Consider the following 10,861-nt stretch of genomic DNA (forward strand, 5'->3'; position numbering starts at 1 on the left):
ACGTGATCACACATTTAAGGTTTAAACTGAACGAGCTCTTTGTCTTGCAGTAATTATTGCTTTGCTGTAGTAACACTTACTACTGTAATACAGAGGAAATGCTGCTTTTCAATTGGTTTTATGACTGAGGCCTCAAGTAGATATGTATAGAAGTTTTCTTTCTTTCTTGTAAAGTATGCAAATATCAAGGAATTAATGTGTCTGTAATCTACAATTCACAACAATAGTGGAACTTGCCTTTAACTGAATAATTATGTGTCATATTATGGACAAGTGCTTGTGGCAGCTGTCTTCTCTGAACAGCAGTCTGGTGAACACCAACCGGCCTCAGTACACTGAAGGTAAGGTATTTCATTTTTAATCTCTTATACAGCAGTAGAGCAGTTTTTGACTCAATCATGTGCTACACTTCAGTGCTGTGAGGAAGGATGCTACAGTAGGCCTAGCAGAGACGGGGAGGAGTATGGTAGAGGTAGGAAAAACCCAACAGACAGACGGTGACAACAAAGAACAACATACTGTAGAGAATGACAGCAACAGCAGACAAATGGCATAAACAGACAGCACACAGATTCTACAACATCCTCAGATTCTTTTTCTTTTGTTTTTACTGTATGTGTAAATTTGTTATAAACGTGTGCCCTTTAAAAAGTAGTAAGCATTGTTTGCCAGACACATACATTAAATGTTTAAATATCTGTTACGTATATGGTACTGCTTATATTATTTCACCATCTGTACACAAATGTAAGTAGTGAATGTGTGTGTCTGTGGGTGGGGCTGTGTCGGTGTGGTAATGTGGGCCGGTGTGGCTACAGTGCCAGGGCTGAATTTTTGTCCCTGTCCGCCCCTGGTTGGTCATGTTAATTACATTTTTTGTTATCTCTGTATGGGTATGTTTTCTCCACTAGAGGGCGCTTTTAATCCTGTTTTTTTAATTGTGTGTTCTTGCTATTACCTTTGCGCTGGCATTTTTATGCATTTAGTATCATTGATATAGTATTATACTTTTTTATTAATATTTTAGTTTTTGTTTTGAATCACATTTTCTTTTTGTATTTCATTTTTTCCTTTTAATTTCAAAGTTTTAATATTTTTTTTTATTCTGTGTTCTTGTCATTTTTATATTTTTATAGTGTTTTTTTTATTTATTAAGTTTTTAGTTTTATTTCATTTAGTTGTAGTTGTTTTAATACTTCAACTTAAACAAAAAAAAAAAAAAGAAGAGAGAAATGTTGCTTGGCTAGCAGAAACAAAATAGGTTTGTTTTTAAATATAGGCTAATAGTTTAAATAAAGTAGCTTGTATATATTTTTAGACAGTATTTATTTCGATTTTTTAAAATATATTTTTATATATATATTTTAAGATTTAAGTTTTCGTTAACTGTAATAACCCTGTTTTGAAATGATATTGTTCAGGATTCCATAGGTTTCAATCTAACATGCTTATTGATGTGTTACAGCACAAGAAGTCTACAGAGGGCATACGAGTGTAACAGTTTCATTCTCAGAGTAACATTTTTAGCACTCGACAGTTTGGGCAGTTAATGAGGTGAAATGGAGCACCAGGTGGTCACGTGTTAATGGGAAGGATCCAGATGATGTTAGGGACTATGAAGAAGAAACATGTGTTAGAACTCCAGAACATCATCTGGACATACAGCTTGTTCTGTGCTAAGTATAGAAGCATAACTGCAGTTGGTTGTGTAAACATATACTACAGAATCCTTGAACTTCATTAGTGTTGTATTTAAAGGAATAGTTCACCCCAAAATGATAATTTCCTGATGATTTACTCATCCCCAGACCATCCAATAATTTGGGGGTGAACCATTCCTTTGAGCGTTACTGTATAAATAAGCACATACTAGCAACACTTCAGCATACTTCACAAATAATTGTATATCAAAAAGGATTTACTGATGCTACTATTTATAGTTTTTGCTATATATTCTATTCCCTTTTTTGCTATTATTACTTGTTTGTATTCATGTGTATTCCAATGTTGAGAGCAGTCAGTGAGAAAATATTTTGCTGTAATGTTTACATCCATGTGGGCCGGTGTGGCTACAGTGCCAGGGCTGAATTTTTGTCCCAGTTCGCCCCTGACAGACACTAATTAATTTCAGACATTCTTACTTTAGCTTTTAAAACACATTGTCTCCTAATCTCACCATTTTCTTCTCCTCTTTATTTCTATAATTTTTCTCTCTCTCTCTCCTCTGATATGCACAGTGTGCTGCTCTAAATTGATCAGGCTTCTGCTCAAGCCGCTTCAACAGGGTTCAGTGAGACACGCACACAAGGGTGGACAGAAGATCATACATGTCCCGCAGAGATGCCAACCTGATAGAGACATATGAGAATCATTAAAGACACAAAATAGAGGAGAGGTCTTCTATCAGGTCATAGAATCAATCTGCCGCTAGTGGATACCACTGACAAACCTTGTAAGGAGAAATGTCACATGTGGGCATGATATAGTCAGAAATCCCTTCTATTCAAAATTAAGTAACTTACTGAAACAATCATGAAAAAAAATCATTAAATGATAAATCAATAAAATCCTCTGAAGTCAATAATAATAAGAATAATATTAGTATTATTAATGCTGCTTCCAGCATTTCAAATTTTACTGCAGTATTATTGCCACTGATGTATGATAATATTGTTTTCTATATCCATGAAACCTTTAATATTATTTCAAGTTACTGATCATGTCTCTAAAATGGCACATGTACATGTACTGTTTCAAAAGACTTTCATGTTTCTGCCATTGTAAAAGTTCTCACTGTTTTATCAACATGACGTTTTTCATATCAGGTTAAAATTTCAAAATGTAGAGCTTTTGTTTCTTTCTTTTTTTCCCTCTTCCTCCTGAGGTCCTGATAATCACTACAATTAGAGCGGAGTTAATTAGGGTCTTCAGCTCTGTCTCCTGTTCTCGCTTTACAATATAGATGCAGTCAGCAGCGAGAGAAAGCGATAACCCCACAGCCAAACAAGAATCATTAACCTACAGGCCAAGACTTAAAAAAACAAACTGGAATCTGTTAAATCTTTTCATGAGCATGAAAAAGACATTTAATGAGGATTAGTTATGTAATTTCTCATTTATGTTCTTCTAAACCTTGTTGTCTATCGGCTAAAGTGTTTACAAAACCTGTAGTTCAACAACCTTTTCCCCACAGAATACCAAAACTAATGTTCATCAAATATATATATATATAAATGACTAAATGTATTTTGCAAAGAAGCAATTTTCACTCAGTAATTGCTAGTAAATTTCACAAACAATTACAAAGAAATGGCAAGTAACACACTGAAATAAACATAATTTTTAAGTAGAAAAACTGAAATAGTACATTCATGTAAAACATGAACACTTTTTTACAGTTTATATTATTTTAAAGCTTCTGCTAAAAAATAATAGCCCATTACAATGTGCAAAATAGTTAGCCTAGCAACAAGATGAACACTGCAACAGTATTACAGTAGGCTAATATTAATTCTGAACTGAGATGCAAGATGTTTGCATGAAACAAGAGAGAGTGAATCCACAGTGTGATACAAGAAACATGAAAATAGCGCCCATTTCAGGTGTAACATACCACCTACACTAAACCCTACCCTAAACCTAACCGATAGTGTTAACAAAAGCAAACATGAGGAAACCTTACAGAAAATCCATACATATAAGGCTGAGTATGAGATGCAAATCTCAAAATGTATTAGTTTATAAATCTTGCAATAAAAGTGTTTGAAGTCATAACATAGTATTGTGCAAGGAAAAACATGAAAGTTAATCTTTATCAATCGAAAATCTGCCCTATAACCACACTTTGTCAGAATCAGAATCAGAAGGAGCTTTATTACCAAGTATGTTTACACACACAAGGAATTTGACTTGGTGACAGGAGCTTCCAGTTTGTGAAAATGAATAAAAGTTGTTGGTGTTATACTTCCACTAGTGGTCATTTTAGCTGGAAACTGCAGCAAATTTTATGTGTATGTTTTTGGAGATTAGCAAAAAATGCAGGAAGGCAAGTTTTTCTAATGAGCATATGAAACATCCGTTACAGGCCAAATACTATAGGTACATAATAATTTCAACATGGCTAGATTTTACATGATTAATAATCCTGGCTTATATCACTATCACTGCTCTGCAGTAAAGACATGGTGATATTACAGGTTGAAGATGGGTTGAACTTTCTGTGCACCCTTCAACCCTATTTCAAACACTTTAATTGGTCTCCATCAAGTCTATAAACCCCGTCTGCCTCCATCTTTGAGTACCTGCAGGAGGAGGGCGACTACAATCATAAAGTCACTCTACTGCCAATGAGACCACAATTATGTTAATTTACTTAAATGAGCAATGGAATGTTTTGTATTACAGCAATGTTAGATTTATTAGAACTGGCCGGGTTATGTCAGGTGACTGCATTGCCTTGGGTACCGAGTACTTAGTTATGCAGTGTTCTTGTAGTATCGGTAGTAGACTTCCTTTGACAGAAATATCCAACTGCATGTGTACAACTACACAAATATTTGCTGTGAAACAATCCTGCAGTTTGTGTGTACCTGTCAGGATTTGCTTGTAATATGTTTAATATGTAAAGTGCGGCTCCTATCGCCCTCTCATTTTCTCACTCTCATTCTCCTCTCTCTCTTTAAAAAGCAGGTCAGGCAGAAAGAATAAACTACTCCCACACTGCACTGCCAAACACACACACACGCACACACTTAACACCAAATAATGCACATATGCAACTATTTTTGAAACAATTTTTATCTCAATCTCACTCAAACTCACTCTAAATGTGTCAATTTATCTCAAACCCACTCTAAATGTGTAAATTGCTTGTAAACAATCAATAGAAACATCTAAATCCATAACACAATGCTGTTACATATGATGGCAGTAAAAGAAAGTGCCTCATTCCTGAGCACAATTCAAAAGTTTGAAACCTGTGTGCTTGACGGGCCTTGATGTGCCTTTCACCTGTTACTATGAAAGCATTGTGGAAAATCCAAGAAAAACACTAAGAGGTTCAATTTTAAAAGCACTATAAAAAGCAAAAATACTATTTTTCTGTTGTGAAAATCCGGGTTTGCAAAATGGACTTCATACCATGAGGTCATGTGCTGTAATTTGTGGTAATTTAAATATGTGAGTTAGTAAGCAGCGAGATTGTGAATGCACAACCAATCATATGCAATAAATGTTTTACCATTAACAAGACAATGTAAGGAATAAACATATTACATTTAATTAGCTAACAAGCAACTCTTCTTTTATTAATAACCCTGAAAATTCATGGCGAGCAGAAAGTGTGAATGCTGCGTGTTCTTTTTCTATGCAAAACAAACACATTGTCATGATGGTCCACTAATTAGATGATCCATATAAGCTTTGAATAAAAGGTTAACACAGTATGATACAAGTCATCCTTGAGAATTAAGGAATGAAAAAAGAGCTTTATGAAGTGCTGCTTCTCCATTCACTTTGACACATAAACCGAAGGAGTTCCTTTCAATCACTGAATGTGTCACACAGAAAAACAGCTGTTAACTTTGATACTTGTAGAGAATTAAAACTGCTCAAGCAAGGCAAAGTGAGGCACTCACCAGTGATGGTGAGCTGAATGTCAATTATTGTTGAGGATTGATAAGGATTACATTCATACATATCTGCAGGACTCAAAAGGACTGTACTCTCCTTTAGGTTCAGTTGATTCAGTTAAGATGAGTTGTCAAGCAGCCCAGCACATCTGAACACACTACTGCAACTGAGGTGAGTTTCACCAGACACCAAATATCAAACTGACCTGACATCAAATGAGCCAGATGTGAAGCATCCCTTTTATGTCTTTTTCTTTGTCTCACCTTTTGTTCCAAACTAAATTTATCTGAAGAACACCTACTGTTGAAATATCCTGTCATCTTTTACCATTAACAAAAGCGGGATCCATTTCTGTACACAGTAAAACAAAAACACAGAAATTAACATTCTGTCAACATTTACTCACCCTTATGTTGTTCCAAACCCATAGTTTTCTTTTTTGCTGTTGAACACAAAAACAGATATTTTGAAGAATTTACTGTTCTCTCTCTCTCTATGCAATTACAATGAATGGAAACTGGAGTGTTCAAGCTTTTAAAAGGAAGGATTATCATTAAAAAGTAGGTATAAAAGCAGGCAAAGTACTATAAAAGTATCATTAAAGGAGTCATATGACGTAGCTAAAAAATAACATTACTTTGAACCGATAGTGTTAACAAAAGCAAACATGAGGAAACCTTACAGAAAATCCATACATATAAGGCTGAGTATGAGATGCAAATCTCAAAATGTATTAGTTTATAAATCTTGCAATAAAAGTGTTTGAAGTCATAACATAGTATTGTGCAAGGAAAAACATGAAAGTTAATCTTTATCAATCGAAAATCTGCCCTATAACCACACTTTGTCAGAATCAGAATCAGAAGGAGCTTTATTACCAAGTATGTTTACACACACAAGGAATTTGACTTGGTGACAGGAGCTTCCAGTTTGTGAAAATGAATAAAAGTTGTTGGTGTTATACTTCCACTAGTGGTCATTTTAGCTGGAAACTGCAGCAAATTTTATGTGTATGTTTTTGGAGATTAGCAAAAAATGCAGGAAGGCAAGTTTTTCTAATGAGCATATGAAACATCCGTTACAGGCCAAATACTATAGGTACATAATAATTTCAACATGGCTAGATTTTACATGATTAATAATCCTGGCTTATATCACTATCACTGCTCTGCAGTAAAGACATGGTGATATTACAGGTTGAAGATGGGTTGAACTTTCTGTGCACCCTTCAACCCTATTTCAAACACTTTAATTGGTCTCCATCAAGTCTATAAACCCCGTCTGCCTCCATCTTTGAGTACCTGCAGGAGGAGGGCGACTACAATCATAAAGTCACTCTACTGCCAATGAGACCACAATTATGTTAATTTACTTAAATGAGCAATGGAATGTTTTGTATTACAGCAATGTTAGATTTATTAGAACTGGCCGGGTTATGTCAGGTGACTGCATTGCCTTGGGTACCGAGTACTTAGTTATGCAGTGTTCTTGTAGTATCGGTAGTAGACTTCCTTTGACAGAAATATCCAACTGCATGTGTACAACTACACAAATATTTGCTGTGAAACAATCCTGCAGTTTGTGTGTACCTGTCAGGATTTGCTTGTAATATGTTTAATATGTAAAGTGCGGCTCCTATCGCCCTCTCATTTTCTCACTCTCATTCTCCTCTCTCTCTTTAAAAAGCAGGTCAGGCAGAAAGAATAAACTACTCCCACACTGCACTGCCAAACACACACACACGCACACACTTAACACCAAATAATGCACATATGCAACTATTTTTGAAACAATTTTTATCTCAATCTCACTCAAACTCACTCTAAATGTGTCAATTTATCTCAAACCCACTCTAAATGTGTAAATTGCTTGTAAACAATCAATAGAAACATCTAAATCCATAACACAATGCTGTTACATATGATGGCAGTAAAAGAAAGTGCCTCATTCCTGAGCACAATTCAAAAGTTTGAAACCTGTGTGCTTGACGGGCCTTGATGTGCCTTTCACCTGTTACTATGAAAGCATTGTGGAAAATCCAAGAAAAACACTAAGAGGTTCAATTTTAAAAGCACTATAAAAAGCAAAAATACTATTTTTCTGTTGTGAAAATCCGGGTTTGCAAAATGGACTTCATACCATGAGGTCATGTGCTGTAATTTGTGGTAATTTAAATATGTGAGTTAGTAAGCAGCGAGATTGTGAATGCACAACCAATCATATGCAATAAATGTTTTACCATTAACAAGACAATGTAAGGAATAAACATATTACATTTAATTAGCTAACAAGCAACTCTTCTTTTATTAATAACCCTGAAAATTCATGGCGAGCAGAAAGTGTGAATGCTGCGTGTTCTTTTTCTATGCAAAACAAACACATTGTCATGATGGTCCACTAATTAGATGATCCATATAAGCTTTGAATAAAAGGTTAACACAGTATGATACAAGTCATCCTTGAGAATTAAGGAATGAAAAAAGAGCTTTATGAAGTGCTGCTTCTCCATTCACTTTGACACATAAACCGAAGGAGTTCCTTTCAATCACTGAATGTGTCACACAGAAAAACAGCTGTTAACTTTGATACTTGTAGAGAATTAAAACTGCTCAAGCAAGGCAAAGTGAGGCACTCACCAGTGATGGTGAGCTGAATGTCAATTATTGTTGAGGATTGATAAGGATTACATTCATACATATCTGCAGGACTCAAAAGGACTGTACTCTCCTTTAGGTTCAGTTGATTCAGTTAAGATGAGTTGTCAAGCAGCCCAGCACATCTGAACACACTACTGCAACTGAGGTGAGTTTCACCAGACACCAAATATCAAACTGACCTGACATCAAATGAGCCAGATGTGAAGCATCCCTTTTATGTCTTTTTCTTTGTCTCACCTTTTGTTCCAAACTAAATTTATCTGAAGAACACCTACTGTTGAAATATCCTGTCATCTTTTACCATTAACAAAAGCGGGATCCATTTCTGTACACAGTAAAACAAAAACACAGAAATTAACATTCTGTCAACATTTACTCACCCTTATGTTGTTCCAAACCCATAGTTTTCTTTTTTGCTGTTGAACACAAAAACAGATATTTTGAAGAATTTACTGTTCTCTCTCTCTCTATGCAATTACAATGAATGGAAACTGGAGTGTTCAAGCTTTTAAAAGGAAGGATTATCATTAAAAAGTAGGTATAAAAGCAGGCAAAGTACTATAAAAGTATCATTAAAGGAGTCATATGACGTAGCTAAAAAATAACATTACTTTGTGTATTTGGTGTAATGAAATGTGTTTACGCAGTTTAAGATTCAAAAAACATTTATTTTATTTATTATTTTCCACATACTGTACATTATTGTTTCTCCTCTATGCCCCGCCTTTCTGTCGATTTTTACAAAGCTCATCGTTCTGAAAAGCGAGGTGTGCTCTGATTGGCCAGCTATCCAGTGCGTTGTGATTGGCCGAATTCCTCAAGCGTGTGACGGAAATGTTACGCCCCTTACCATACTGTGATGCCGTGTCCCAGCGCGATGAGACAAAACCAATAAAACCCATTATAAACGAGGCATTTGTTGCATCCAGTGGGGACATAATTACTGATTATAATGACTTATACTGTCTTTTTACGCGTTGCGTTGCAAACATAAAACCATGTCTGCATTTGTGATCGGAGAAACGACAAACAACAAGCGCTACTCTACACTGCTCAAAACTCGCGTTTGAATCATCAGTGGCAAATCCTTTAAATATGAAAACGTACTTACAGGTTGTGAGTCAGCATTATTTGTCAGCATCATAGACTGTGGTCAGCATGCGTGGCGAAACAGGGGAACTGAATTCACCGGAACACCGGCATTGTTGGCTACTCTCCCAGGAAACAGTCCTCATCCTCCGTAAAATGCGCTGCACACATCTGAATATTTTGTTTGAACTGTTCTGGAACAGTGTTGTAAATACAACTTAACCACTGATTTCTAGTTGTGTCCTCTTTTGGAAGGCCAAACAAAGTAGTTTCACTTTCACAACGAAACACACAGCGTCTCCACAATATGGGGGCGGCAACAATACCACAGCGAGAATCAAATTTACGCCTTCTTTCTTTGCGTGAACATTTGGGTGGTGTTATGCAAATCTTCCCACACAGTGACGTAGACGTGGGGGCGTGTTTGAATGAGGCGTTTTAGGAGGGCATAGACGAGGAGGGCGTGGACGAGTCTTAACTTTTATAAAGAATATCTCTTTGGGTTTGAGACTTTAGTCTTTGCAACTTTAGGGATCTTATCTATTCACGAACAGCTTGTAACACTCCAAAGAGAAAGGAAAACTTTAAATCGCATCATATGACCCCTTTAAAGTAGTCCAACTAGTGCACTATTCATGCAAAAGCTGGTTTGAGAAACAAACAAAAATATTGGAAGACAGAAAGTCATACGGGTTTGAAACGACATGAGGCTGAATAAACGACAGAATCTTCTTTTCTTTCTTTTTTTGGTGAACTATCCCTTAAAAAATGAGGACTAGCTGAAAGTGGAGTTCATTATTTCAACCCAAAGAGGCAGGCAGCACTCGCAGTTTTTAATGATTCAGTCAATCAGAGGAATGTTTGTCAGCACTTTGCATCCACCCACAGACTTTGCACTCAAGACTTACAAAACAGAATGAAAGTGTTGCTTGATGAGGTCAGTCCTCAAAAACCGGCAGAACAGGAGTTGTTTATCGGATTCCTTTTTCAGTGTATATGAGCGCGAGAAAGCAAGAAAGAGAAATAACTATAGCCTCAAGGTCAGAATGTAATTATATAAGCTCTGATAGACAGAAGCTCTGTGGTCTTCATTTTCACAATATAAACTATGAGCAGAAAGGCATTGAGAGCTGATAAACAGAAAAGCAGAGGTCTGTGTTTACTCTTACTGGATGCAAACAAATGCTGCCTGGTTCTGCCAGCTTTTAGACTAAATAAAAGGGCATACAGACACATACTATTGTAAAGCAATTGGACTAAAGGCTGTTTTACAGTTCACACACAAACACTGCATTAGCAAAGCAACAGGGCAACTCCACAAGAATTGACCCTGACTGGATTTATATGGCATAAAGAAAATAAATTGAGCAATTATTTTAATAATATCCATGTATGCAATTGTTTTAGGGGGTTGATAATTGTGAATTACTATATAATTGGATATGATCTATCTATCTATCTATCTATCTATCTATCTATCTATC

The 10,861-nt window shown here is 35.9% G+C and overlaps 1 long non-coding RNA gene across 1 annotated transcript in view; it reads left to right on the forward strand.

Moving 5' to 3' along the window:
* The first annotated feature begins 775 nt into the window (after positions 1-775).
* LOC107695237 (uncharacterized) overlaps positions 776-10,861 on the forward strand; it is a 15,614-nt gene continuing 5,528 nt past the window's right edge. The window contains exons 1-2 of the long non-coding RNA XR_001634975.1: positions 776-842; positions 4,476-4,484. This is a non-coding gene — a long non-coding RNA (uncharacterized LOC107695237). The remainder of the gene's footprint in view (positions 843-4,475; positions 4,485-10,861) is intronic.

The sequence above is a fragment of the Sinocyclocheilus anshuiensis genome, unplaced genomic scaffold (assembly GCF_001515605.1).
Source record: "Sinocyclocheilus anshuiensis isolate Anshui unplaced genomic scaffold, SAMN03320099.WGS_v1.1 scaffold122, whole genome shotgun sequence".
NCBI classification, from domain to species: Eukaryota; Metazoa; Chordata; class Actinopteri; order Cypriniformes; family Cyprinidae; genus Sinocyclocheilus; species Sinocyclocheilus anshuiensis.